This window comes from Ailuropoda melanoleuca, chromosome 17 (genome assembly GCF_002007445.2).
Source record: "Ailuropoda melanoleuca isolate Jingjing chromosome 17, ASM200744v2, whole genome shotgun sequence".
Classification (NCBI taxonomy): domain Eukaryota; kingdom Metazoa; phylum Chordata; class Mammalia; order Carnivora; family Ursidae; genus Ailuropoda; species Ailuropoda melanoleuca.
The window spans coordinates 7,009,534-7,023,002 of record NC_048234.1 but is presented as its reverse complement, the minus strand read 5'-3'; the positions used below and the strand labels follow the sequence as shown (position 1 = coordinate 7,023,002).

General features: G+C 48.0%; 1 long non-coding RNA gene across 1 annotated transcript in view; it reads right to left on the bottom strand.

The window, feature by feature from the left end:
* Positions 1 to 13,469, bottom strand: part of LOC109490988 — a 128,063-nt gene that overhangs the window by 18,606 nt on the left and 95,988 nt on the right. Inside the window, exon 2 of the long non-coding RNA XR_002144367.2 lies at positions 7,286 to 7,484. This is a non-coding gene — a long non-coding RNA (uncharacterized LOC109490988). The remainder of the gene's footprint in view (positions 1 to 7,285; positions 7,485 to 13,469) is intronic.

Below are 13,469 nucleotides of genomic sequence, written 5' to 3'. Positions count from 1 at the left end.
GGATTCTAAGTGAAGAGGGACTCGGGGCACTTGAAATAGCTGGACAGTTTGGATGGGAACCGCGGCCACAATGTCAGACCTCCCTCAGGGCATTTAGACTGGGGATGATTAACATGCAGAAGTTTACAAACAGTTCCCACAAAACGCGGAGTCCTGATAGAATATCCAGAGTTGGGCAGGGCGGGGGAGTACAAGGAACAAAAGTTAACATCCTTCTTGGAAAACGGAGCAGGGGAAGGGGAGGGTGTATTAAAGCAACCAGCACAACCAGAGTAGAAACAAAAGTTAACGCTGTTAACAACAATAACCACAGAAATAATAGTAGCAAGCACTTACATAGCACTTACTGTATACCAGGTCTTATTCTAAGATATAGATAGATGATAGATTTGTTTAAGCCTTATAAGAATCTCACAAAGAAGGTAAAATTATATAGAGATAAGGAAAGTAAGTCACAGAGAAGAACTATGTGCCCAAGTCATACATCCAATGGCCAAATAAACCTGGGATCATGTTAGCCCTCTCTGGGAGCCTGATTATTAATAGTCTTACACCATCACATAGGGAAGGGCGACTGGCAGCTGGTGGTCTAAAATGACTCTGGGAGAAAGAAAATTTCCTTTTTTTTTTTTTTTAAGATTTTATTTATTCATTTGAGAGAGAGAGAGAGAGAAAGAGAGAGAACATGAGTGGGGGGAAGAGACAAGCAGACTCCCCGCTGAGCAGGGAGCTGCACACGAGCTCAAACCCAGGACTCCAGGATCATGACCTGAGCGGAAGGCAGATGCTTCACCAACTGAGCCACCCAGGCGCCCCAAAAAGAAAATATCCTAATGAGGGTCTGAACTATGCTCTTGGCCTTGGAGCATGCTATGTCGCTTCCATCGTCCCACAGCATATTTAGGAAAAGATGCATCATATTGCACTGGTCAAGAGCCACTAAAAAGAAAACCATAGGTCCAAAATGGAGTCCCTTATGTTAAAGGCCCCATGTCAGCAAACGAAAACTTAATACCTAACCTAACCGCAGTTCCAGCCTCCCCCAGGAATGCAACCTTTATCCAATCGACACAGAATTTCCTGGTCAGGACTAGGAAATTCACTGATAGACCCCTTCCATTCCCCTTAGGAGGGCAAGCTTGCCTAAAACAATGCATTGTTTGCTAATAATTTCCTTTTTCCCCCCCCCCGCTCCCCATCTGCCTTGAGAAACCTTTCCTTTTCTGCTGCTCCATGGAGCCCCTTTCTCTTTGCCAGATGGGCTGCTGTCCGATGCATGCCTCATTCGATAAAACCAATGTGATCTTTTACATTGCTCAGTTGAGTTTTTGTTGCTGCACAGATCCTAGCCCCCCAAAGCTAGAATGCCCAGTTTGGATTCTGTTTCTTCCTCTTACTAGCCATGTAACCGGTGCCCTGTTACTCAATCTTAAGGAGGGCTCTTTCCAGCCATCTTCTATCATCAGCTGGGAAGCTTGAGAGCTCCACTGGTAGCATCTGCCTCCCCCATGCCCATCCATCAGCTCCTCCCTCAGCTCTGTGCCCTCTGCACCGTCTCTACTGACACTGCGCTGCTCCAAGCACAGCACCTGCGGGCTGACCTTGGGAAAGCCAGTCTCTCTGTGCCTTGATTTCTTCACCTGCAAAATGGGTATAATGCCTACCTCATAGGGCTATGTGAGGATTTAATATGTTCATGCTGCAAAGAATGTAGAACAGTACTTGGCACATGGTAAGAGTCCAAAAAGTATCAGCCTAAAGAGCCTTCCAGAGGTTTCCCTGCATTCACTCTGCCTTCCGCTCTAATCTTTCTGCACTGAAGCCAACATGATCCCTTGCAATAGCAGCTCTGACTGCATGCCTGCCTTACTTAAAACCTTGGCTGGACTTCTCCATGTGCCCAGCGGATAAAAGTCCCGGTCCAGGGAAACCCTGCTGTCTCTCCAGGTCATCCTCCCCCATGCTCCGCCTTGCTCCTGACCCACTGGCCACTCTGACCTCCTGTCAGTTCTTGGAATGCCCACGTTTCTTCCCAGCATGTGCTTTGCATACGGTGGTCCCTCCATCTGTAATACTTCCCCACTCCCTTCCCCCCCTGCCCTGCCCCAGGGCTAACCTGCCCCTCCTACTGACCCCCCCTTCACTTCCTGGGGAGGCTTTGTCTGATACCTGCCCTCTCCATCCCACACGAGGTCAGTCTCTTTTGCCCACATACAATCTTAGGACCTCATTCTGCACTCACCTAATTAGGGGATAAGACTTTAAAACACTGGTCTCTTCCATTAGACTGAAATCATCACATGGGGGGGGGGACTCACACATGTATGTTTAATATGAGCTTCCTTAAAACCCAAGTGAGGAGTTCCACGGGGCTCCACTTCTCCCCTTGCCCCCTACTCTCTGCAAAAACAAAACAAAACAAAACAAAAAAACCCACAAAAAAAAACACAACTCTTTATTCTAATCTCCACTGCAAGGCTTTCTAGAAATACCACCCCATGTCCACCCAGGTTGGTGGTATCCCAAAAGTCACGGCCTGATCTTCAAGCCTGAGTTACGTCAGCTAGTCCACTAGTCCACTCTGAAGGCGGGTGAGATGTGATTTCCTTGCTGCTCCTCGGTTTTCAAGGCTGTTCCCAGCCTTTCTGTTTTGCAAAGTCCTTTGCCCATCCTTTTCCTCCCCCCCCTTACACCGTAGCCCTGAGAACTTGCAGGGAATAAGCGATGGCCCGTTCCTGAGTCACCCATCTCATAATAGCAGCCCCCTTAGCTTCAAAAAATGCGGCTGGAATTTAAAATTTACTGCTTATAAGGGCCAAACTAAATTCTAAAATTAGGTCCACCCTCTTCCCCCGGATGATGCTGGTTGCACAAGAGAACACAGACTGGTGGGGAATTATGGGCAGCTGGGAGAAGGAGGGGGCTGACATTATCAGGCAAGTAAGGGACTGCGGGTCTGAGCTCCAGCACTGACATCGGAAGAGCAGGTGGCACAGATGCCGTGGTTTCACCATCCGACTATCCAGTGGGGCCGTCACTTCTCTAGGAAGATGACACGCGGATTTACTACCATGTCGTCTGTAATTACACCGTCCACCCCTCCCCGCCCGAAGATTCTGATGATTGTCTCTTCTCTCATCTCTTGGACCTAAACACACGTTTATAAAATCTGCATGTCTATAATATCATGAAAACATTTACAGGCTCCGATTAAAGTTACACTCAGGATCTAGCTCTCATGAGGAAAACAAACCAAAACAAAAACACGTCTTACCGAAATGTCTGACAGTAATTTTTATTTGGGTCCCATTCTCCTTGATGGAACACACCCAGTATGTGTGTAAGGCAGCTTTCCAAACACTACGGTGGACCCTATTTTTTACTGCAAAGGAAATGGGCATGGTGTGGATGTCGTGAGCACTCCATCGATATTTGCTGAGAGAAAGAAAGAAAGGGGGGGAGGGAGGAAGGGAGGGAGGGAGGGATGATGGAAAGGAGGAAGGACCATGATGGATGGATGGATGGATGGATGGATGGATGGATGGAAGGAAGGGAAGGGAGGGAGGGAGGGAGGGAGGAGGGAAAGGAGGAAGGATGGGAGAGTGGATGGACGGGAGGAAGGAATGATGGAAGGGAGGAAGGACCATGATGGATGGAAGGAAGGAAGGAGGGGGTGTAGGGAGGAAAGATGGAAGGGAGGGAGGGGAGAGACGGGAGAGGGGAGGGGAAAGACGGGAGAGGGGAGGGGAGAGCACACATACAGGAGTCCTGCGGCTCTAATTCTTCCTACAGAAATGATAATCTTGAGGGGCGCCTGGGTGGCACAGCGGTTAAGCGTCTGCCTTCGGCTCAGGGCGTGATCTCGGCGTTATGGGATCGAGCCCCACATCAGGCTCCTCTGCTGTGAGCCTGCTTCTTCCTCTCCCACTCCCCCTGCTTGTGTTCCCTCTCTCGCTGGCTGTCTCTATCTCTGTCGAATAAATAAAATCTTTAAAAAAAAAAAAAAAAAAAAAGAAATGATAATCTTGAAAGCCAGTCTTTGTTGAGAAATGAAAAAGATTACCAACTGCCAAAGTTCCTCTGACCTATTAAAAGCAGAGTTCGGAGATTCGAATATCAAGTTTTATTGTAATTCCCAAGCAGATAAAACCAGATACCCCAAGCAAGGGGCCCCTGAATGCCTTAGGAGGAAGTGGAGAACGAGTCTGTGTGCAGGAGCAAGAGCTATGAAGGGAAGAAGAGGAGGAGGAGGAGGAAAAAAGAAGTCAGGAGCACGAGTCCCAACCATCCCTTCAGTTCAAAACTGCTTGTCAGAGCATTAATAGGTTAAAAACAAAAAGTCTGGGTCATCCCACTGCAAGCCAGCTCATTCCTCCCCTCTCTGGCAACAGACTGGGACCATTTCAAACACCCTTCCAAATGCTTCAGGTTTAACTGGGTACCAGACCGATATGGAACCCATGAGCCAAGGTAGGTGGGCTGTGGTGGATTCTGGGCTGTCCGTACTTGGTATATGGTGTGGAGGGTGTTAGAGGTCCTGTAAGCTCTGGTGGCGGGTACGGAGCGGCTGCAAGTTTCAAGAGATCAGCAGAGGGGTCAGAACAGAATGCAGAAACTTTATGACCAAAGGGCAGGACCAGGATATCAACAATGCTCCAAAAGGCCAGAAGGGATTGGACCTAGGTGAGGGGCCACTGGTATGTGGATGCCCAGGGAACAGACCTCATCATCAACCCAGGGCAGAGACCAGTGTGGACCCAGAGACAGTGATGGACCCAAGGCCTCGTAAAGCATTGCCATGAGGACGCATGAACTTCCCGTTATCCCTACCGACAAACCTGGTCAGAAGAGAGGAAGGAGGATGGTCATAAGGAATCAGGCAGAGAAGCCCCGAGAGACTGGCATTTCCCTAAGAGAGCCTCTGCTTTAAGTTCAAAGACATTCCTCAAATGACCCAAACACAGCAGTGGCAACAGGAAATCGAGAAGCAGCCACAGACACCCCTTGACAACATGAGTTTGACCATATGCAATATAGACAAATGTTTGACCCTGCTATGAAAAATGAGTGGGATGATGAGGGTGGGATCAGTCCAGAACAGAAAAAAAGGACAAATTAATAAAGCACTGTCTCCTTTTACCACCAACAAATGATCGGAAGGAATATGAAAAAAAAATGCTTGAAAATAGAAAGAAATGACCCTTTTCTGTTGTTCTTACCAATATGAGCTTAGCTCATCTATCCTATGCACAATTAATATAGTATTATGATACACAAATTAAGATGGGGACACAGAAGCTCTTGGCCATGGCTTAAGGTTAAGGGGCAAGTCTGCCTATCACCCAGGGTCCCTACAGAAAACAGACCGGTCCTCGGGTGCCTGGGTGGCTCAGTCGGTGAAGCGTCTGCCTTTGACTCAGGTCATGATCTGAGTCCTGGGATCGAGCTCACATCAGAGGGGAGGTCTCTGCTCACAGGGAGCCTTCTTCTCACTCTCACTCTCCCTCTGTGCGTTCTCTCTCTCTAATAAATAAATAAAAATGCTATAAAAAAAGACTAATGAAAACAGATAGATCCTACAGGAAACAGACGGGTCTATAGCAAGTGACCCAGTGGAAAACTGTTACCTCTTACCTTAGCCAAAAAGGGACAATGGGAGAGAATGATAGTGTGGGAGAGCCTTCAGAGACCTGGGGACACGGAAGAGGAGCCCCTCTAGGGAATGGCACCTGCCCTGTCTTTTCTCCTGTCCTCTAATCTCCTGCTGGCCGAATCCAGCTGAAGTCAGAGGTGAGGGGAGCCCAGGTAATACAATCCACTGGGATCAGTTTCCTGGGCACCAGGCAAAGCAGAGACGTATGGAGAATGACTCTGGAGATGGGTGGGCAAACGGAAGGTGACCAACACAGGCTGAGACATGGAACTCTAAGACGTAGCTGACATCTTAAGCAGGGTCTCTGTATCTCCGCATGATTTTCCAAACCCACAGGAGAACAGCAGCCTCAGGGCAGCACTTGGGTGGCCAGTGGAAACACCTGAGAAGAATTTTTTTTCAATTTTCCATAGAAATTAAGAAATTTCCATCATCTTCCCCAAGACTGGGATGTCAGACTGTTTTAGTCTCAGCTAAACTGCTTCAAACATTGTCACGTATTTCTATAAACTTGAACTATGGGAGTTCTGCTTTTGTGGTTTCGATATACAATCTAGAGGCAAAGGCTGCGTCTATACATCGGGGATGTTCTGATCTCAAGACACACTGCCGCACGGCACAGAAGGCCCTGCCAGGCCGGGCTGACCTCATTTTGCAACGCTGGCTTCGGGGGATTTTATTTTAAAACCTGAGTATTTACACAGTTTGCATTCTTGAGGAGGTGATAGATTCTATTAACCTTCAAGAGCTCTCCTTTGCTTTCTCTTTTCGCTAAGAGAAGTCAGGCCGCCTGGCCGAGAAGACCTGGCTGACTTGGCTTAGCTGAGCCCTACCTGTTGTTATTAAACACAGAGCAGAATTATTTGAAGTTCCATTTTTACATTAAACATAATAATTTTACTATGTTTGGATTCCTGAGGGCTCTCTGGACATTATAATGTATTTCACTCTTCTGATTCTGCTCTCCCCTCACCTCCTTGAATTCCATGCTCCACACTAAGGGACTGGTGGGAAGGGGTGAGTGAGGGGAGCTGCAGCAGGGAAGAGGTTGGCAAGAAAACAGAAGAGCCACCAAGATGCCTAGGCTTCCCTGGAAGGGTTGGGGGTAATGAACCTGATTAGTTTGAGTTGAATCAGGAGACTAGAATTTCGGGAAGTGAGAGGTTCTCCTTCCTTCTGTTTCATTTCCACAAGAATTCACTGGAAATCTAGGGAATGACTCTGGCCTAATTAGGGCTGACCCTTGAATACCGTGCGGGTGAGGTGCGCCAACCCCTGCCCCGGGGAAGTTGGAAATCCACAAATAACTTCTGACTCCCCCAAAACCGAACTACTAATACCCTGCTGTTGACCAGGAGCCTTGCCAACAACACAGTCAATGAACACGTTTCGTATGTTGTGTGTACTCTATACTGTATCCTCGTAAGAAAGGAAGCTGGAGAAAAGAAAGTGTTATTAAGACAATTGTAAGGAAAGGAAGATATAGTTACAGTGCGTACTGTATTTACTGAAAACAAGCCACATATAAATGGATCCATGCAGTTCAAACCCATGTTGTTCAAGGGTCAGAGGTACTTTTCACAGTGTTCTCCACGGTTAGATACAGAGCAGAGGGGCTGGAGTTATCCTGACCTGGACTGGATTTGCAGATCCGCTCCCCAAGCTGAGGCAGGGTGCTTCCTTTCTCTGACAATCAGGTGCTGGTGCAGAGCTCCCACCTCCTCATAAGGTTCAGTACGACGTCTTATAGCAACTTGTCTCTTGCTGGAACATCCATGCACGTGATCCTTGGGCGATCTCAGTGCACGGGGTATGGACCAAAAGTCCAGGTCTGTGACAACATGGAGAAAGAAAAAGGAAACATTTTTAAAGCCTCCAAAACCCAATCAGCCCTGGTCTTTGGTCTTTCCCCACAGAAAGTCTGAGAAGCACAGCAGGTGAGGACGATGATACCTATGCCTCTCAGGTAATATAAGGGAAGCATCGCAGCGCTGACTGGCACGTTGTAGGCGCTCCCTTCCTCTGTCCCAGAGAAGACTCACAGGACCTTGCAGTGAACCCTTGAGACCCGTGAACCCTGACCTTGCTCCAACGGAACCTGCAAGGCTGCACCTTGCCAGAAGGCTGCACCGGAAGCCTTTGCTTGGGAAGAAAGATATGCACGGGAAGCCTTGTCCCCAAAGTTCTAGTGAACATAGCAGAGCCCAAATAAGAAACTCCACCATCTCCCCATCCAGGAGCAGGCCCCCCCTTGGGATCTACAGACATTATTACTGTCAAATCAAGCTTTGAGTTGATTTGACACTAATAATAATAATAATAACAACAACAACCAACTGAGCCTGGGTGGCTCAGTCGGTCAAGCATCCAACTCTTGATTTTGGTCATGAGCTCAGGGTCGTGAGATCAAGCCCTGCTGCAGGCCCCATGCTCAGTGGGGAGTCTGCTTAAGATTCTCTTCCTCTCCTCCTGCCCCATCCCCCGCTTGTGCTCTCTCTCCCTTTGTCTAAAATAAATAAACCTTAAAAATAATAATAATAATGTGGCCGTTTTCAAGGAGCTGAGAATTTTTCCCAATCAATTCCTGGATTTTCAGTAGAGGCAGTTCATTCACTGGCACTGAACAATCTCCTTTAGGCCTCTTTTTTTAAAAAGGGGAAAAAAAAAAAAAGGAAATAAGGGCTCAAACTGCGCCCACAACACAACAGTTCCCCTGGTATCTTCTTTAAAAAAAAAAAAAAAAAAAAAAAGGAAAAAAAAGACTTTTTTTTTTTTTTAGAGGAATTTTAGGTCCATAGCAAAGTTAAGCAAAAGGTCCAGACATTTCCCGAGGGCCCCCCCCGCCCCCACACATGCACCATATCCCAGAGCTTTGGTGTGTTCTCCCTTCAGACTAGGACACAGCTCAGTGATGAGATGTCAGAGCTGCAGACGACTTGCCTACCCAACACAGCATAAAGTATCCCCCGGACCATGTCTAATCTTGTGCAGAAAATAAACTGTGCAGATCCTATGACAAGTTTGCTGGTGGAGGAGAAGCCGCTCTCGAACCGAGCTGGTTCACGGGCTGGTTCAGCGCTGCCTCGGACGGTCGCGCACGGCAGCCGGGGAGGCGGAGGGAACTTGGAAAATTGTGGAAAGGTGTAAAGTTCAGCAGGGCCCTGGCCAGTGTATTTGTTAAACCTGCTTTCCAATGACTGCCTGTGTACACCACTTCAGAGGGAAATAATGAGCATGAAATTCAATTATACAGGCATCGCTTAGCCATCTCAACCAGAATTGTGTCCCTAATCTTTTATTTTGAAGATAAAGTGAAAATCTAAAGCTACTCTCCTTATGATGGCATTTTATTCCCTTTGTGACTCAGCCAAGAGAATTTCCTTCAACCCAAGGCTCTAAGCTTCAAAGTCAGATCTCTTCTTAGCTGCTGTCCTGCTTTTGAACCTTAATTTATGTTTTCTGCGCACTAGAGAAGTAGACCAAAGCTGATCCGCCAAGAGGACCTCAGGAGCACTGCCCTAAGGAAAGATAAGCAACGTTGGGCTGTCTCGTGGAGAGAGGGCACCTCCTGCCTCGCCTGTGTGGCCACCGAGTCCCCGAGGAGCTCTAGAAGGCCCTGGCCCAGGCCTTGATATGCGCCAGGCTAACCGAGGCCATGGTCCACACCATCCTGGAAAGGCGCCACTCAGAGGACTCTCTGGCCTTCCGAGTCTTGTTCTGCCTTTGCCATGTGCCACTCTACACACACAAGTCCCACCCGCAGGACTCACGTCTTACTCCACCTGCCCTGCTGTGGGGCCGCATCTCCTTCGCCTTCATGGATGAGTCAGCACCAAGCACAATGTTGGGTCCCTGGGCGACGCCATCAAATGTCTGCTGAATGACTGAACGGCAAAGCTTTCAGAACAGGGCCTGTGCCCCGAGGATTCAGGTTATGAAGTTTTAGAACAAGTGTCTGGAGCCAAGGTGCTCCCCAAAGCCCCCTGCTCTGCTTTTCCTACTACTTCCCACCCACATGAGAACCTGAGAAGCTTCTGTAACATGAGGCCAAACAGAGAGCCACACACGGACATAAAGCACAATTCTGCTCCCTGCCCCAGTATTATTTAGCTTTTTTTTTTTTTTTTTTTTTTTTAAGGAAAAAGGGAGCNAGAGAGAGAGGGAGGGAAAGAATCTCAAGCAGACTACCATGCTCAGCACAGAGCCCAAAGTGGGGCTCGATCTCACAACCCTGAGATCATGACATGATCTCAAGATCTGGGACTCTTAACCGACTGAGGCTCCATTATTTAGCATTTTTTAAGTTAAAAGAGGACATTGGAAATAGGAGTATTGCTGTTTTTCACTTGCATGGTCTTTTTCCCAATGTAAAGGGTGACGAGCAGAGTTTATGGTGTTGCCATTGAATGGATAATGAGTAGAGTTTATAGTGTTTCTATTAAAAGGCAGAAAAAGGGGGGCTGAATTTGCTGAAGGAAGAAGTTCAGCTTTGAAGTCAGACACTGAGAAGAACTTCCTGATAGCCGGAGTTCTGATATTCTACAGTAAGACCATCTTCTCTCCAGAGAAGCTTGTGAGTTTGTGTTAAAAAAAAAATTTGTAAACCTAAATGTAGTCTTTTCAGAGCAAAGAGATGGATTACCTTCCTTCCTCACCCCGTATGTCCATCTGACAAAATCCTTCCCATCCTACGAGGCCCATCGCAGATCCCCAGAGAGGGTTAGTCTCCTGCACACCTCCCACCCTTGGGTGTACCCTGTGTGTCTTTGTGATACATGGGATTCATCAACACTTCTTGTTGACAACTACCATGCCTGGGCACTGTCCTAGTTTTCTTGGAACACAGAAATAGTTCCGAAAGACTAGGTCCCTGTGGTCATACTCCCACATTGTTGGGACTTGCAGATGATCAACAAGGAGACAAATACACAAAATACTTCTCACTAGTTTTCAGTGTTATGAAAAAACCCCACCAGGTTACATATGATAATGGGTGAGGGTTCCCCTAAAGAGGATTTCCCACAGGAAGGTGGGGGAGGCTTCTGTGACGAGGTGACCATGAGCTGATGGCTGAGACGGCCAGTATGTGTTGAGGTGGGCAAGGTGATTCCAGGGGAAGAGCAGGTGAACTCGGCACGTTTGAGAGACAGACACAAGCACGTGGCGCTCACCAAGCAGAGGTGAGAGAGGAGAGGAGGCTGCTCCTTCCAACTCTCCTCCCCAGAGTGCTATGCGGTCCTATTTTGTAAAGGTCTTGGGGGACAATGACCTCCACACGGTCATGTTATGGACTGAGCGTCTGTGCTCTGAAAACCATACATGAAGTCCCAACCCCTAGTATGATAGAATTTGGAGATGGATCTTTGGGAGGGAATTAGATGAGGTCATGGGGTGGGGCCCCAGTCTGATGGCATCAGTGCCCTCGTAAGAGACACCAGAGAGCTCGCACATGCTCCCTCTTCCCGCATGCGCACAAGAGGCCATGTGAGCGCAGTGAGATGGCAGCTGCCTACACGCCAGAAGGGGTCTCAGAACGAAACCTGCCTTGCTGCCTCCTGGATCTGGGACCTCCCAGGCTCTAAGGGTGTGAGAGATAAATTTCTGTTGTTCAAGCCACCCAACCATGGAAATGTGTAATATGGCGGCCCAAGCTGACCAATACAGGTCTACTGGTATGCCTGGAACTTAATGGAGGGTCTGTAAATCTCTCGTCAATCAATAAGTAATGGAGTCAGAGGATTGTCACCCACACCCACTCAGTCCTCCATGACTCACGCTCCATCCTGTGTAAGAGGGACTTAGAATCCCCCACTCAAAGCTTAACCAGATATTTTCAAAAGATCCCGAGGGAGAATCATAGCCATCCCAGATCTTCAGCTTCTGCCTGCAGCCTTGCTTCTCTCCACTGAGCTCAGACCCCAGATCACATCTACCCTATCCACTGGCCCATCATATGTGTCTCAGGTGAGCAAACACCTGTGGGAAGCCGGTTACCCCACACCAACTTGTCATTTGTGGCCTGGGTCCCCAGATCAAGGTGCATGTTGAATAAAAGACCCAACATCCCTGGATTCTTGGGCTCTGTCCATGTCTAGCCTTGAACTTCGTCGGGAGGCTTTCTGGGATATGGAAAAAAGTAGGCTGAAAGGGAAGAGCAAGCCGACCCTTTCCCCTGTGAGGAAGGCATGTGTGTGTCCGCATGCGTCTGTGTGTGTGCTGCAGTCTCTGGGGCTAGAGTCAAGATATATGTCCTCACTGTGCTGCTGCCAGTGGACACTGGACTCGCACCCCTATGCATGACATGTGTTTGTTCAAATGTCACACAATTCATGGTCCGTGTGGGAGCAGAGCAGTGCTGTGACACTGAGCAGCTCAGGACTCCCGAGCTTGGCAGCCTCCCGGGCGTGCTGCACGGTGGCAGGCAGCCAGAGCGTCGTGGCGCAGAGTGTGTGGGTCTATGGATACCCACGTATGCATGGCACACACGCACGCACAGGCTTACACGCACACGTGCACATGCACACACACACATCAGAGCACGTGAGAGGTGCTTTGTCTTCAATAGATACTTCATTTCTTTTATGTAATTTACACCCACAAACCACGCTATGCACAATCTTGTCCTGGGGACTTGATTTTCTTTCATGTGGTTCTTTGTGCTAACGAGATTAAATCAGTTCCAATAGGTACTGGTTTAATGGAGATGATAAACTTTTATTGAACTTGAGCATATTAAAATGAAATGTAAGCAATAGGTGATTCTGGCATTCTCCTGGGGTCTCTTCCAATGTGAATAAAGCCAGCATGCCTTCTCTGGAAAATAACAGCTCCTCGCCCGGCTCACTTTATGTGCTTAATTAAAATCTATTTTTGTGGTATAAAAAGGAGCTAAACAATGTAGTGTTTCTTCTCTTCCATAGAAGTCCAAAGAAACCCTGTTTTCAACTCGGAGAACAGAGATGGACGAGTCCTTTCTTAAAAACAGATCTTTACATTTCACACAAAGGGCAGGTAACGTGCTGTTTTACAGCGGCCTGTCTGCTAACCTGTGATCTGTTTTGTCTGTGAATGGGATTATCATGGTGGTTTATTGAAAAAGAGCCAAAAACGATGTAAAGTAAACTGTTTACACAAAGCCACCAGGCTGAAAAATCCAAACTCAGACTCATTTCACGTTTTAACGAAAATAAACTTTATTGTAGCTTCAACCGGACAGTTAAACCTTTCAGGGTCTGCTCAGCTGGCTGACTGTGGGGGACCCGAGACCACGGCTCTCAGGAGAAATTACGAAACCGTAAAAGTCATGGTTAACCTCTGACGGTTGCCTTTCTCTGCAGCACTCCGTTCGGATTTTACTCCTGGCCAGGATGTCAGCCAGGCTCCTCGGCCAGGCTCCTGTCACTGTGTCTGCCAGTCCCGTAAGTCAAGAGAGGGAGGTTTGGCTCTCCGGCATGGCAGGGGGTAGATGGGGAGCTGTCAGTAACCCTTAGCCTTACTCCTCAGGGAAGACATCTTTATGTCTCTGGGGGGCTGGCAGGGATACACCTGGCCTCTTCCGACCCCTGGTCCAAAAGGGTCAAAATGATTTTTTTTTTACTAATGTCCACTCTGGACCTTTGTGAATCTTAAATTCTAATCCGGGGCCAAAACATTTCATAAGACGTGCTTTGATCTGCTTGAAAACAGACAAAAGACCAAAGGAATAGAAACATCCACCAAGGAAGCCCGACTTCGACACATTGTTTTGTCTTCTTGAGAGTTCTGTAGCAGGAAGCCAGACAGAGAGTTCCAGGCCATGTTCACCATATCCTCGGAA